This window comes from Podarcis pityusensis (assembly GCF_964106645.2).
Source record: "Podarcis pityusensis genome assembly, chromosome: 1".
NCBI lineage: Eukaryota > Metazoa > Chordata > Lepidosauria > Squamata > Lacertidae > Podarcis > Podarcis pityusensis.
The window spans coordinates 121,719,954-121,736,465 of record NC_138028.1 but is presented as its reverse complement, the minus strand read 5'-3'; the positions used below and the strand labels follow the sequence as shown (position 1 = coordinate 121,736,465).

Here is a 16,512-nt window from a genome sequence, read left to right as displayed (position 1 = left end):
GCTGCCCTATACAGAGTCAAACCACTGGTCCATGTAGCTCAGTCTGAAATGAGTGGAACCAGCTCTCCAGGATTTCAGATTTGATTCTCTCCCAACCCTGGGATCTGAATGCTACGCAGATGTTCTCCCCCAGCCTTTCACAACCATGGTCCCCAGATGTTGTTGAGCTACAACTCTCATCATCCTTAGCTAGCAGGACCTGGGGGATGATGGCAGTAGTAGTCCAACAACATCTGGGGACCCCAGGTGGAGAAAGGCTGGTCTAACCATTGAGCTACAGCCCTTTTTGTGAAAAATGTGCTAATTGGGGAGGAAAACTCCATGGGTGTGGAGCATGCATATACTCTGACAGAAGTGGTGATGTATTCAGTAACCTTCACAGGTTGTTGTTTTTTTAATCAGCAGTTGGGGATGGCAGTTCCTCCCCATTTCCCAATGCGTCTTCATTTGTTAAAGGAAGACAGGGAAAGATAAAAGAATATATATATATATATATATATATATATATATATACACAGTGTGGAGCTGCATGGAAGCATCCTTGCATAGGGCCATTTGTGTTCTTTGGAATATGTCAAATGCATATTCAAGGAGTTCAAGCAGAAGCAGGTGTCTGAGAATCCTTGTTTGGGGAGCCATGATGGGACAAGGTTTCTGGGTTTTCAGACATCTCTCCCTCTCTAGCACTCCCCCTACTAATAAACAGATCTTTCCCTCTCCCTGAAAACAGTGGAAAACCCTGGGCTGAATACTTTTTGCCCAGTGCTGGGTGACCATCAAGTATGTACCCAGAAATCTGTCACCTAGGCCCTCTATGAAAAGTTCTGTAAAGTTTTGCTTCCCTGTCCTCTACCTTAAAAAAAGAAGAGCTAACATCACTTTAGACTTAGAATTCCAGTCCTCAGTCCGTTTTTACTAGATGTTACACAGACCTTGCGGCACGTGAATAGGACTGAGGACATTTAATGTGTTTACTGAAAAACCAGCACAGTGTGGGACAAAGTGCATGCTGTAAGGTAGGGCTTTATCCTGTCCTAGCATAAGTCAATATTTCTTCCTAGTTAAACTTTTCCCTTATTGGATTTTGCAAGAGGAAAAGTACACAACAAAGTGCATAGAACAGTCCGACTCCAAATACACCCAATAAAATGGATATCCGTATCTCGGAGGCACGTTGACACATGGAAAGAAGTTAAAGGTCCTTTGCTGTGATCGTTTCGATCTGCAACATCCTCCTAAAACATACATCCTTTGTCAGAGGAAGGGAACCTTTGCATCTGACCCAATGGCACACTGTTGCGCAATAGAACCTCCAATAGAATTAATCCAAAATTATTTAAGAAACAAGATGGAGAAGGTGTTTCAGTATGCATAGTTGAGACCTCTCACTCTCTTGGGAAGCCTCTGATTCCACTGCCAGGAGTCTGTAGCTGTGGTGCTGCCCTGCTGAATGTTGACGTTCACTAAAACCCTTTTTGAGGATGGATGTTAAGGGAAATGCAAAAATTGACAAGGCGGGTGGTAGTGGAGGGAGCTGTTTCAGGGCATAATGGGAAAAGACTCAAGCCTGTAGTCTCTTAATAGTCTTGAAATGGAATAGATGACCTGTTCTGTTGTTGGACAGTCTGACGTAAATCCCATTAGGATCAATGAGACTTACTCTCAGGTAAATGTGTGCTGCGTTGCAGGCAGCCTTAATTGTATTATATTGTGCTGGTCGCAAAGACGATTTGGTTGCATCAAAGGGGAAAGAGTCCAAGATGCAATGACTATGCTCCCTTTAGAAAATTTTGTTTCAAGGCAGTTATTCAAAACTGTCTTTCACACTAATTGGAATACTGTGGGGGTCCCTATATATGCCATAGGCGGATCTGCTTGACTGCCGACTTATATAATTTCAACGGCAGATTGTTTACACCTTGCAAAAACACACACACACACACAAACAAACAAACACACACACATCTTTCATTTGGAGTTGGTTTGTTCGCTTAACATCCAGTTGGGAGAAGCATTCCGATGTACTCAAAAACTTGGTCGCAACTCTATGATGTTTTTTTAGAAATACATTAAAAAGAGCTGGCCTTTACTTTGAAAAGGAAACCCTCCCTTAACTACTGACAGTTCATTTCTGGGAATGAAGCATGTTGACCATAGTCAAGTACATGGAAAGAGACTGGGGAATTTTTTTTTGCCACCTACTCCACCCAGCTGAGAAGAAGCAGTGGGGCTGAAGCCAAAATGTCTGCAATGTTTGCTCAGCTGTTATCCTGACAGAACCCGCTCAGTTATTGTTTGCAGCGTAAAAAGCCTTGAACTCCCATCACCTGCAAAGGTCTAAAAGCTACATCAAGGGACAAATGTCATGGTTTGGATACAGCTCTGACAAGACTAAACAGCACAAGACAAGTACACTGTTGGAATTCTTCACATTTCTTTCTTTTTTAAACTTAAAAAGGTAAAGGGACCCCTGACCATTAGGTCCAGTCGTGACCGACTCTGGGGTTGCGGTGCTCTTCTCGCTTTATTGGCCGAGGGAGCCGGCGTACAGCTTCCGGGTCATGTGGCCAGCATGACTAAGCCACTTCTGGCGAACCAGAGCAGCACACGGAAACGCCGTTTACCTTCCCGCCTAAGCGGTACCTACTTATCTACTTGCACTTTGACGTGCTTTCGAACTGCTAGGTTGGCAGGAGCTGGGACCGAGCAACGGGAGCTCACTCCGTCGCGGGGATTCGAACCGCTGACCTTCTGATTGGCAAGTCCTAGGCTCTGTGGTTTAACCCACAGTGCCACCCAGGTCCTTTTTTACACTTAGGGATGCCTTAGAACAGCAGTTTCCAAAGTGCACCCTAGGGAGTCCCTTGGAAGCTCTGTGTTTCCCAAGGAAAAGATCACTAATGGCAGCAGATCTTACCTGAAAGATGCATTGGTTTATCACCACTGTGCTAGGTGGGTTTTCTTGCTAGGCACAAGTGTGGGAGAGGGGAGAACGGGGGGATCCCCAAATTTTCTGGACCGGGGAGCACATTTGACAGTCTAAGTAACTGTCACAGGTGCCACAAAATACCCATTTCGCAGAAAGAAAAAATGTCAGTGCTCAGAACCTATCCATTACCCCACAAAATACCAGGCAAAATACAATGTGCCTTGTCGGCTAAACAGAGACAAAAAAAGCAGGGGAAAACAGGCAATCTTCTCCCAACCAAACAACCATTTAAAAATAATGTTTAAAAATTTGGTAGGGGCAGGGAGGCCTTGGCAAGCACCAAGGGGGTTGTGGCGGGTGATGTGGTGCCCATGGGCACCATGTTGGAAACTCTAGGGAAAGGGTACAGTCTTTTCTCTCTTTCTCCAGGGCCACAGTGGGACCTTACAAATAAGGACGTCCAGCTCTCTACGTGAACTGACTGTGTTCTACAACGAACAAAAGTTCCTTAGCATACAAATAGATGTAGGAAGGAATTCCTGAAGATGGAAGGTCTGGAAGCCATGTTTGATATGTCAAGAAGATAAGCTGTTCCATTCTCACAATCACCATCTATCCCCTAAAAGCTCCAGTAGCCTCTTTCTATGGTATTTTGGCCACTATTACAGAGGGGTTAAAAAACAGAAACATCACCTTGCCAACAAAGGTCCGTATAGTTAAAGCTACCTTTCAACCTGCTCTTTGGGGCTGGCAGGGGGAAGCCCGCCGCCAGCCCCAAAGAGCAGGTCGGGGAGCAGCGGAAAAGCTGCGCGCTGCCTTCCCGCTGCTCCCCAAGCTTGTGGGGCTGGCGGTGGGGGGAAGCGCTGCTTTCCCCTTAGATTTCCCCTTAGATTTCCCCTTAGATTTCCCCTTAGATTTCCCCTTAGATTTTAAGAGGAAAAAAGTGCGTCTTATGGAGCGAAAAATACGGTAATTGATTAATTATAAATAAAAATTAAAAGTGTTGAACTTCACAGCCTTTACTAACCAGCTGTCCTCAAGCTGTTTTGTCCTGCAACTTCCATCTGCCTTGTAAACTGGGGGGGGGGGGGGGGCACCAGGTTGACAAAGACTAATCTGCAGCATCTGAATTATACTTCTCAACAACTTTTTACACCCTGCCTATTAATAATTAGATTAGGATGCGCTCTTGCTCTCTCTCTCTTTCTGCCAAACTCTTGCACAATTTAAAAAGTGACTCAGCAGTTCATGACTTGGCAGATTTCTAGTCAGCAAAAGCCCGAAGAGCTCGAGGGAGTAGCCTGAGACTATCGTGATTTACTCTTGTATAATATTATGGACCCGGTTTGCCCTTCTTATCTATGCTCTTGCTGCTGAACTGTCAAATTTTGTGCCAGAAGTAAAGCAGAAGCTTAAAGCATTTCACGGATACCACTTTAATAACCCCAAACTGACGTCGTTGTTTTTAATGTTATCCCAGGGGTACAGGAAGGAGTGCCACTGAGCAAGCTTCTATTTTGCAATTTAAGAACCTGCTGTTAAAAAGGAGGGTGGCTATGTTTCCTACTTCTATTTGAAAGTATCCCCCCTAACTGAAGGGTTGTCCGGTCCAAGTGCAGTTTAATCACAAGGAACCCTTATAAAGGAGATCAGGAGGGACCTTGAAGCTTGCAGTCCACAGTTGGCACCATGAGCAGCAGACAGGGCACACACATGGCACACTCCACCTTCTCACAGTCTTCTCCACTATGGTGAGATGCGTACCCTCCAACATGTCCAGGCCCAAAACCGGGCAGCGCATCTTCCGGGCATTTTTTTTTTTCCAGGTTCAAGGCCACAGTGTGAAATCGATTTGAATAAACATTCACAAACTTTTTATTGATAATAATCAGCTAAATAGTTTGAGGATCTATACAACTGTGTAACATGCAGAACATAGCATTTTTAGAGAAATCAAAGACTGGAACTGAGGGAAGTCGGGGGGTGGGGGGTGCATTCTGTGGGGGGAGGGAGGAAAAATTGGGTGAAAAATAAGGATGATATGTTTCTGGATAATATTTTTTTTAATTTTGAATAAAAAAGTTATTTAAAAAGAAAAAGAAAAAAAAGATTAGACACCTCCATCCAATGATCCTGAGTAGCAGAGACTTGACTGGAGAAAACAGAGAGCGTGGGAAGAAATTTAGAGAGGGAGAGAGCGAGAGAGCAAGAGAGAGAGAGAGAGAGACAGAGAGCGTGCGCGAGAGCACTCATTTTATTTCTTTTAATAACTTTTTCAAAAATTAACTTTTTCAAATTCTTTTGAACAAGCATCCGAATAAATCTCTCATATCCGTTGGGGGGAAAAAGAAGAAGGTCACAGTGTGAAATCGTGGTGCCCCAAATGGCTGTCGTGCCCTCAGACGAGAAAACGGGATGCCCCAGTTTTCCCAGGACAGTTGACGGATATGGAAATGTACCATACGTCTGTTAAAATTGCAGCAATTATTTCTACCTGCGCATCTACACACACACACACACACACACACACACACACACACACAATTAGTGTTGGAGAGATTTTGTGCAAATATTTATCTCTCATTTATTTATCGCGGTGCTAATTGGCCACCGTGAATGACGGTGTGACGAAACTTTGGCGTAATCTACCCCAGAAAGAGTCAGAGAAACCTTAAACTCTGAAGAACGTTGTCACCAGTTCAAGCATGTTCTCACATGTCAGCTCGACTTCCTGGTAAACAAGGGTTTTGGAGGGGCATTAGGCAAAACACCCTCCGTGATCTCCCTGCTCCTTCAGAAGAGCTGGTCAATGCATGCCTCCCAAGCAATACTCTCATTACCCTCACATGTAGCTATTTGCATAAGTATATAGATTTGATCCCCGCCCCCCGCCCTTCCAAACGCATGTTCTGAGAGGCACAAAAGCACTTCAGATTTCTAGTACATCTCAGCTGCAATGTAGGGTAAAGTTCAGCTTCCTGGTCCCTCTTTCCTGTTTTCTTGGCAGGCATTTTAAGACTTACACTTAACCACAAGCAAAATGTTGCCAAGCTCTGTTTTTCCTTTCCTTTCTTCTACGGGATTTCGCTTTAGCCCTTGCAAAGCTGACGGGGAATTTTTTAATTTTAAATATGTATAGGCTTTGTAAGCATTCCCCCTGCCTTTATCTAAGAAAGAGCTTTAAATTACTTATCAAAGCATTGCATTTTTGCAGATGGCAGAAAGTGAGGAGGAATTAAAGAACCTTTTAATGAGGGTGAAAGAGGAGAGCGCAAAATATGGTCTGAAGCTCAACATCAAAAAAACGAAGATCATGGCCACTGGTCCCATCACCTCCTGGCAAATAGAAGGGGAAGAAATGGAGGCAGTGAGAGATTTTACTTTCTTAGGCTCCATGATCACTGCAGATGGTGACAGCAGCTACGAAATTAAAAGACGCCTGCTTCTCGGGAGAAAAGCGATGACAAACCTAGACAGCATCTTAAAAAGCATAGATATCAGCTTGCCAACAAAGGTCCAGTCGCGGCCGACTCTGGAGTTGCGGCGCTCATATCGCTTTACTGGCCAAGGGAGCCGGCGTGCAGCTTCCGGGTCATGTGGCCAGCTTGACTAAACCGCTTCTGGCGAACCAGAGCAGTGCACGGAAACGCCGTTTACCATCCCGCCAGATACCATACCTATTTATCTACTTGCACTTGGACGTGCTTTCGAACTGCTAGGTTGGCAGGAGCAGGGACCGAGCAACGGGAGCTCACTCCATCGCGGGAATTCGAACCACTGACCTTCTGATTGGCAAGTCCTAGGCTCTGTGGTTTAGACCACAGCGCCACCCGCATCCCTTTTCTTCCTGCTCCTGGTTGTCAAACCCTTAGAGTTCTAAATGAGTGATGGGAAGCAGTCTCTCTTCAGGGTGAGGCATTTATCCCTGCAGGTTGCAACTTAGTGGGTCATCGCAGCCCCTCAAGATACATGCCATTCACAGCATTTGTATTAGAATCAAAGAATTGTAGAGTTGGAAGGGACGCCGGGGGTCATCTAGTCCAACCCCTGCATTGCAGGAATCTTTTGCCCAACGTGGGGCTTGTGCATTGCAGGGGGTTGGACTAGATGATCCTTGTGGTCCCTTCCAGCTCTACAATTCTTTGATCCCTTCTATGCCCAGATGCTCTGAGACTAAAGGTTTAGTTGTACCCGGTTCTTTCCAGTCCGATTTTCCCCACGCGGTTCTGACCAGCTCTAGAGTGGACTCCCTTATTTCACTTCCAGACACTTTTCAAAAGTTGTCCCACTAATTCTTTGATTTCTCTCTCCTTATTTGGATTTAATTTGGGAAGTTTTCTCACTCTGAGGACAGTCTTAGAGGCTGTGTGCTGATGAGCTGATCTCTCCCTCTACTGCCACGGCTCATTTTCCAAATTGAGACAGCCTGAACTCTTCAGAGCTTGGGTTGCCCCGGTGGGGAGCTCAGGTTTTTTGTTTGTTTGTTTTGTTTGTTGAATTTATGTAAAATTTTACTCATTGTTTTTAAAAGATGACATGTCAAGTCATCAAGCACAAGGAAAGAAAGATTAAACGGCAAATACCTGGGTTATATATGGCAAAGAACAAGAACATTCAATCTAAAATGTCCCCTTTCTATAGACTTTTTAATGTCTACAGTTGCAGACATGAAACATTAATAGCCCTGAATAGAGATATTTCCCGATTTTTTTAAAAAATACCCAGTTACAAGACATTTGTACTGACAGTAAACACAGAACAAAAGTAGTATATTTAAGCATTTAATGTGCCTTGTTTGCATCAAGGTAGGTGAGAGATTGTGTGTATCAAAACAAGTGCTGTACAACTACTGTTTATATGATTTACTTGAACCCACAGGGACACAGGTAAGAAACATTTTCATGAACAGAAGGATGGAGTATGTGAGCATTATAATAAACCAAGTTTGTGTTCAACCAAAAGATGAGGATCTCCCATTCCTTCACTCTGTGCCGGGTCGTTCAGAATATCCTCAAAACCAAGGCAGTCACAGTTGCCTTTTCTGATATCCAGGGACAAGTCAGAACTTGGAAGTAAAGGAAGACGCTGGACCTGCTTCACTGCTTGGAATTCCATTTGCAGCTTCAGCAGTGCATGCAGCCCCTGAATATTTCTCAGAGTAGAAAAAATTATCTTATCTTGATTTAACAACAAAATTATCTGTGTTAAGTTGTGGGTGAACATATCAGATGACACAGTGATTCTTCAAACAGCTCTTGTTTATTCACAGGCCAGAACAGAACTGAACTGAAGGGTTCAGCCAGCCTGCTTATATAGAGCTCCACTACAACGCAACTGTAACCATTTTCTGTAACTATCCAATCACTGAACATCACTTTCAATCCCCTATTTGCATATATGGACCTGAGTGAAAACTATCTACAGTATCCCGCTGCTGGCCCAGGGTGAGAACTTCAGTACATAACAATCAAAACCAAAGGATGAAGAGGGGAAAGTTCACCCTACACATTTGTAAAGCCTCTATTTATCACATCACAGCTTTCAAATGCTTCAGCAGCTGAAAAATCAGAAACCGGAATACAGTCCTTCAGCTGAGATCCAAATGCTCTGGAATTCATCTTTGCACCATCACCCAATGCCTCTTCCTTCCGCCAGCCGGCATCACTGGGGAATCCTCAAGCTGTGTTTTTTTTATAAAAAAAGAAGGGGGGAAAGGACAGTGGTCAAGGACAATGGGAGTTGTAGTCAAGCAACCCCTGTAGGAAGGCCCCCAGACCCCAAACCCGTCTTATCAGTGCATGCCTTTTTTCAGAAATGCACCCAGAGCATGAACACGTACGCTCAACTTGTAGGGTGTTCTCCCTGCGCCGTGCAAAGGTTCCCTTCCTCTTATCTGGTCTTTTTGGGGGAGGCTTGGGCAGCAGCCACAGCGGTGCAGACAGGAGATCCTGCAAGAAAGAAGGGATCTTTGAAGCATGGGAGAACTCAACGCTATGCACTGCTTCTTGGGCTCAAATCTTGTTTGCTGCTTTCGCAGTGCCATCTGGGTGGCCCCTGGGAGAAGAGGAGGCTGGACCAGGTGAGCCCTTGGCCTGATCCTGCAGGCCCTTCTGGTTTGTTTCCTAAGGCCCCCTCCTCCCCCCTGTCCCATTACCTCAGAGGCGAGAGGCCTTCGTCTGGGCTCCAGTCCCTCCTGGAATGCGGTGGTTCCCCGTCTGAACTTTTCCCTCACTGCAAAGGAAACGGAGACATCAGCAGACGCCTGGCTCCCAGCCACGCTAGCCCCAGTCTGGGGCAGGAGGGTGGGGGACCTGGGAAGGGGCATTTCCTCCTACCTGATCTTATAAGTGCTCCCCACTTCTCCTCTGTATGGGCGTCTCAGCTCCGTCCCAACCGGCCTAGCACAGAAACAGCAGCCAAAGTCTCCTCCCTCTCAGAAATAACCCGAGAAGCTGTTTTAATAGGAGGAAACTTTGGCTGCTGCTTCTGCGCCAAACCGGGCCGGGAAGGAGCCACGCCCATATGGAGAAGGGGCAGTGGGGAAGCGTTGTGAGGGACATCAGCTGGGAACCGCTAGGATGTTGTCCGGTTCTTCATCCCGGGGGCTGGAGCTGGAGCCTTATCCCTGGAGGTGTGGCCCTGTGGAGGAAGAAGGACATCATATGAGAATGGGTGCACATTCAGCTGTCTTAGCCACACCAAATATTGAAAGGCTTCTCTCTCCACTTTGACCGTCATGGAGAATCCTGGTGTTATGTACTGAGTTGAATAGGATCCAAAATGCAGCAGTCTGATTGGTCCTAAAACAATAGGATTCAGAATTCAGCAGTCTGATTGGTCCACAGGAGCCACCAAATCCAGCTCCAGGTGGAAGTGAATCCGCAACCCAATTGGCCTACAGGAGATTCCCGGAATTAGCCAATCACGTGGGGCCCATTGTGTAAATAATGTATATAAAGCAGACATTTGGGGGGAACTTCAATTCCTGTTTCTTGGGAGAAAAGCAATGACAAACCTAGACAGCATCTTAAAAAGCAGAGACATCACCTTGCCAACAAAGGTCCGTATAGTTAAAGCTATGGTTTTCCCAGTAGTGATGTATGGAAGTGAGAGCTGGACCATAAAGAAGGCTGATCGCCGAAGAATTGATGCTTTTGAATTCTGGTGCTGGAGGAGACTCTTGAGAGTCCCATGGACTGCAAGAAGATCAAACCTATCTATTCTGAAGGAAATCAGCCCTGAGTGCTCACTGGAAGGACAGATCCTGAAGCTGAGACTCCAATACTTTGGCTACCTCATGAGAAAAGAAGACTCCCTGGAAAAGACCCTGATGTTAGGAAAGATGGAGGGCACAAAGAGAAGGGAACGACAGAGGAGGAGATGGTTGGACAGTGTTCTCGAAGCAACCAACATGAGTTTGACCAAACTGTGGGAGGCAGTGGAAGACAGGAGAGCCTGGCGTGCTCTGGTCCATGGAGTCACAAGAGTCGGACACAACTAAATGACTAAACAACAAAAAAAGAGCATGAAATCCACTCTCGATATTTCACCTGGCAATCCTGTAGTGGAAGCCAAGGACAATCAGATGCCCCACAAGAGCATCTCGGATGAGGTGGCTTTCAAAGAGGGTGAGACAATTGCATGGTGGAGAGGGTTATGCAAAGAAACCCAGTTGGAGGGAGTAATGCTTCTGAAAAGCACTTCCTGGAAGCTACAGGTGGGGAGAGTGTTTCTAGGACTCCCAAAACATGTTTCACAAGGATCCCTTCGTTCCCTCTGCCCAAGTACCTGATGGCCGCCATGTCTCTCCAGGGATTTCGCCAAAACAAAGTACACATTGGGGAAAGGCTCCCTCCCTGCAAAGAAAATGAAGGAATCAGCAAATGCCTGGCTCCCAGCCATGCTAGCAGCAGTCTGGCACATGAGGGTGGGGGACATGGAAAGGAAGCATTCCTATAATAGAGGGCGTTCAATTGGCATTTCCACTTACCTGAGGTGGGAGCCTTTCCCCCTTTGTTCTGGCCTGCCTCTCCCTAAGGAAGAAACAGTCGGACACGACTAAACGACTAAACAACAACAACAACAACAACATCATAAATAGAAAGTGCATCTAATGAGCATTTTAAGCACATGATGTCCCCCAAATGATCCTGGGGATTGTAGCTTCCAGGCTCTCACCTTTGGGAAACTCAGAAATAGCGGAGACTGTTGTAGAAAGAGTACAGCAGGGTCCTTTCAGGCTTTGAAAGCGAGTTTGAATGTTGGGGGGGGGGGCAGTTGAGAGTTCGTTGAGAGTGGTGGGTTCTAGAAGGGGGGGGGCAAGGGGCGGCTTCCGATTGGCTGCAGGAGCTTCCTGCACTCAGTGTCGGATGTTCAGCTTCCAAAGGACATTCGCAAGCGTGTTCTCCTTCAGGGAGTGCACGTGTTGAGGTGGGGGCTAACAGGACACCCCTCTGTTGATGCGCGGGATCATATAGATGGCCATAGCAGTGATTGGGCTGTTTGAGTTACCTTGGAAATTTTGATGTTGCCAATTTGTGGGATGGACCAAGGGTTTTATATATAGTGGTATCTCGGGTTAAGAACTTAATTCCTTCTGGAGGTCCGTTCTTAACCTGAAACAGTTCTTAACCTGAGGTACCACTTTAGCTAATGGGGCCTCTCACTGCTGGCGCGCTGCCGGAGCACGATTTCTGTTCTCATCCTGAAGCAAAGAGGTACTATTTTTGGGATAGCGGAGTCTGTAACCTGAAGCGTCTGTAACCCGAGGTACCACTGTACTGAGCACACAGCATTGAGCGTTCTCTTTTGCTGCGTGCACCGGGTCACCTGGAGCACTCGGACCGTTTGGAGGACAGTGGAGCGATCTTCTCATTGTCTGGTTACATTTCTTTATGTCCCCCTTCTTTCTAATCCTCCCCAGCCCCTTTATTAATTTATTTCCCCTTTTTTCCTGTTTGATTTTCCACCCCACCCCCGGCCAAAATTATGCCAAAAACCTTAAACAAAAATTTCTGTGTGAATTGTGATTTATTTAGGAGAGTAGCTTGGGGACCTCAACACGCAACAACGTTGGAATAAGACTGGGTGGCTTCCAGCGCATATAAAAACATTAGAAAACATTTTTTAAAAAACTTCCTGATACTGTATAAGAGGATTTGCATCTCAACTACGTAAATAAACTTTTAATACCGTCGCTTGTGCCTATTGTTGCTTGTTTCCTGGACCAGCTGCAAAGAAGCACCTGTTGTATATACATTATTACTATATGCATTATTCCTTCCTTCCTTCCTTCCTTCCTTCCTTCCTTCCTTCCTTCCTTCCTTCCTTCCTTCCTAGTGTGGTACATAAATGCATTTGTTTGATTTGAAGTGTAGTACATCAAGTGCAATTGTTCTACATAAATAAATAAAACCTTAGTCCTACATTTAACTTATTCATTCATTGATTGTCTTTGACACATGTGTCTAAAGGCCAGGCCTCCCCCCCCCCCCCAAGCTGGAACTCGCCAGAACCGGCCCCTCTCAGATGGGCGCCATTGCCGTTCTAAGAGAATGAGGGAGACGTTCATGCTGAGTCCCAGCACCTCTTTTCCTAGAAAAATATATAGCACTTCTCAAGGCAAAATTGAATAAAAACAGCTTTAAAAATCAGTTTTAAAAACAGCACAGAAAGCAGATAAAAACAATACAGTGGTACCTCTGGTTACGTACTTAATTCGTTCTGCAGGTCCATTCTTAACCTGAAACTGTTCTTAACCTGAAGCACCACTTTAGCTAATGGGGCCTCCCGCTGCTGCTGCGCGATTTCTGTTCTCATCCTGAAGCAAAGTTCTTAGCCTGAAGCACTATTTCTGGGTTAGTGGAGTCTGTAACCTGAAGCGTATGTAACGTGAGGTACCACTGTACAAGGGAGACACCCATGGCAGAGACCTATATTCATCCAGAAATGTCTTCAGTTGTTTCTGGGAAGTGCAGAAAGTGTTTAACTTACCTGTCAGTATTTCATGAGGGAAAATAGAAACATTTGTATGCTTCCGGCACTTATTTCTATGCCAGATTTGGGGAACCTTTTTCAGTTCAAGGACTCTCAATTCTTTCTGGGCAACTTGATAGGTCATAACAGGTAATAATAATAGGTAACAGAACCTCAGAGACAGTAAACCTCTCAACAGCCAAGAACTGAGGACCAAGAAAAAAAAAGTTTGTGCCTTGTAGACTTAAGATGAAGTCCAGCCTGGCAGGGTTTCTTATTTTAACATCAAACCAAGCAGTTACTATGCCAATGGTTCGCTAAATCAAGCAAAGAGTATTATTATGAAGCCAGTCTTGTAATTTTATACTCATCAAAAATCACTTCAGATGACCTACTTCTGGATAAGGCAGAGCACACGCTCAAACTGCTTTTTAACAATCACCATCACCAACGCATAGTAAACATAGATGAAGAAAAGTATCAGTTAAGAGGAGTTCCTGTGTATGGGCACTGCCCAGGTATCAATAAGTCGCCATTCCCTGTGTTTTTAACGGAAGCCAATGCGGTGAATTGTTTTGTGCAGTCGGTGTTAAGCCACATGACAAGCAGCGCTGTTATTATCCCTTTTGGACTCCTCAAATTACAAGCTAGGCTGGCTTAGCTAGAAGAGAAGATCACCGAGTCATTTGGCAGAGCCACTCTCTGAGTCACAGCATTAAGAGCCAATAATTTAGTGGTCTGGAACATAATGGCGAGTCCTAATAACCAGGAAGTTCATCTAGCTTTAGCAAACAAGTGATGCTGATACAGATTTTTGGGAAAAGATGCAGAAGGAAGGAAGGAAGGAAGGAAGGAAGGAAGGAAGGAAGGTGCTGACTGTGTGGTGCTTGCCGAAGATGGTTTGCTGCCTGAAGCAACGTCCCAAAAGCATGTTTTATCCTTGCTAGGGACAACACTTAGACAAGTCTGGCTGCACAATTTGGGCACCGATTTCTATCCCAGTACATTTCCGAGCACAATTCAAAGTGTTTTTGCTGACCTTTAAAGCCCTAAATGGCTTCAGCCCAGTATACCTGAAGAAGCGTCTCCACCCCCATCGTTCAGCCCGGACACTGAGTTCCAGCTCCGAGGGTTTTCTGGCGGTTCCCTCCTTGCAAGAAGCGAGGTTACAGGGAACCAGGCAGAGTGCCTTCTCGGTAGTGGTGCCTGCCCTGTGGAACACCCTCCCACCAGATGTCAAGGAAATAAACAACTGACTTTTACAAGACATCTGAAGGCAGCCCTGTTTAGGGAAGTTTTTGATGTTTTATTGTTGTTATTTTTTAATATTCTGTTTGAAGCCATCCAGAGTGGTTGGAGAGGCCTGGCCAGATGGGCGGGGTATAGGTAATAATAATAATAATAATAATAATAATAATAATCGTCATCATCTTTCTTTGTGATGTCAGGGCTACTCTGGACTGTGTGTGGATATGCCCTCCACCACTGAACACAGGAATCAAGTTGGGGATGGGCTAAGTTGATTTATTTTACAGACCCTTCAAGTGTCCCTATTTTCCAGGGGCAGTCCTGGATTTACAGACACATCCTAGTTTCTGATTTGATCTCAGGGTGTCCCTATTTTCATCAGAGAAATGTTGGGAGGTATTGAATTATGTGACCCCCCCCCCCAGCCAAGGAGATCAGTTAACTATACAGCCTTTAGAAGGCAGCTGAAGGCAGCCCTGTATAGGGAAGTTTTAAAATGATTAATGTTTTATTATTATGTTTTTATACATGTTGAAAGCCGCCCAGAGTGGCTGGGGCAACCCCGTCAGATGGGTGGGGTATAATAATAATAATAATAATAATAATAATAATAATAATAGGATGTACCTATTTTCATCTGAGAAAGGTGGGAGAGTATGCTTTTACACAGAAACACAGACACCTTCATCTTCCAGAGGCCAATACAGGAATGTGCAAATACAAAGAATCACCGTATTTCCATTTAGTGAATAATAATAATAATAATAATAATAATAATAATAATAATAATAAATTAATTGCTTTGCCAACTAAAAAGACTCAAAGTGACTTACACAACGGCGACACAGTATTAACAATAAAACCAATTACAACAAACAAACAAACAAACAAACACCCCATACAAATAAAACCCAGGCCTTACAGAACTCACCTCACTAATAGTACTTTAAACCCTTCAGAACCAAAAGGCCAGGTAAAAAGGAACTTTTTGCCTGGAGCCTAAAAAACAGATAAAAGCGGTACTAGGTGAGCCTTCATGGGCAGAGCATTTCCACAAGCGGGGGCGGGGGGCCACCACTGAAAAGGCCTTTTCTTGTGCTGCCATTCTCTGGACTTTGCATGGAAGGGGGCACAAGAAGAAAATAATCACAGGGTCCAGCTCTGGGTCAGCAGACCTTCCCCTGCTCCTTGCTCAACTCCTTGTTTTCTTCTAAATGAGCTCTTTTCCAATACCCAGATCTATATGCTTTCTTATGATGTGGGAAAAGAAGAACTCCGAATGGGAAGCAAAACTGCTGAAGTGCTTTTCCCTCGCATGTTAAGCTAAGGGCATTAACAGAGATTGCAGCATAAAATGAACAAGAAGAATATAATAATAATAATAATAATAATAATAATAATAATAGCCCCAATCCAGATATATATGTATCCGCATGCAACAAGCATTCAGCCTCGGACCAAGATGGCAGGTGTATATGGTCATTTATAGAAATGCGTTCTCCCTTTAGCCCTTGTGAATGGCGGATGTATTGGAGCTGGTCTTACGCATATTGTTAAGAAGCAACAGAAAAACTCACAGGAGTCCCAGAAACAGTGCACGGAATGTGATATATCCACTGCTTTTTCTTGCATTTGCTGAACTTTTGGCTTCATTTTGTAATCCTTCCCAGACTTCTTAATTCTTATTGTGACCCAGAAACCTTTCTTGTTCATACGAGAACAGGAATAATTGTGGGAATGATCTCTCTCTGATCTAAGAGAAGTTGAGATCATGGGGAAACAGTCCCATCAGGATTTGTTGTACTGGGGCATCCAAGCGCTTTATTCTACATTAATAGTGCAAACCTAAGCTAGAATTTTTTTGGCCAAAAATTGGAAATTGCAAGAAGTACCAACAGTGGAGGAACGGCAGATGAAGATGATGGACTTTTGGGAGCTAGCCGACCTGACTGGAAGAGTCTGCGACCAGAAGGAGGAGGAGTACCAGGAAGAATGGAAGAAATTCAAAGACTATTTAGCTAAATATGTTAAGATAACTGAAATAGAATTACTTGCGAGTATCAGATTGGCCTAGGATTTACATATGTGATGTTGTAGAATACTATGTCAAAAGTTAAAATGAAAAGAAAGAAAGATGTTAATCGACCAAGTAAATTGTATGTGAAAATAGTTTTGGAAACTGCTACAATGATTTATATGGAAACTCAGCCAGGGGGACTCGAGGATGTCACCTAACAATGTTAACAAAAATGGAATTATTACAGTATGTTTCTTGTTTGTTTGTTTTTTAATGTTTTCTTTTTATGTTTGTGGATTTGTTTGTTATAAATTTGGAAAACTAATAAAAAAAATTTGGGGGA

The 16,512-nt window shown here is 44.5% G+C and overlaps 1 long non-coding RNA gene across 3 annotated transcripts; it reads right to left on the bottom strand.

Moving 5' to 3' along the window:
- Positions 1-7,556: 7,556 nt before the first annotated feature.
- On the bottom strand, positions 7,557-11,178 carry LOC308458484. 3 transcript variants are annotated; one of them, XR_013977468.1, is made up of 6 exons: positions 11,108-11,178; positions 10,920-10,962; positions 10,718-10,785; positions 9,265-9,568; positions 9,084-9,160; positions 7,557-8,877 (listed from the first exon to the last, which is right to left on the bottom strand). It is a non-coding gene; the product is annotated as an uncharacterized lncRNA (long non-coding RNA). The 3 variants fall into 3 exon arrangements; XR_013977469.1 differs by lacking the exon at positions 10,718-10,785 and having other exon boundaries at positions 9,084-9,568; XR_013977470.1 differs by lacking the exons at positions 10,718-10,785; positions 10,920-10,962 and having other exon boundaries at positions 9,084-9,568; positions 11,108-11,157.
- Between the last annotated feature and the right edge of the window lie 5,334 nt (positions 11,179-16,512).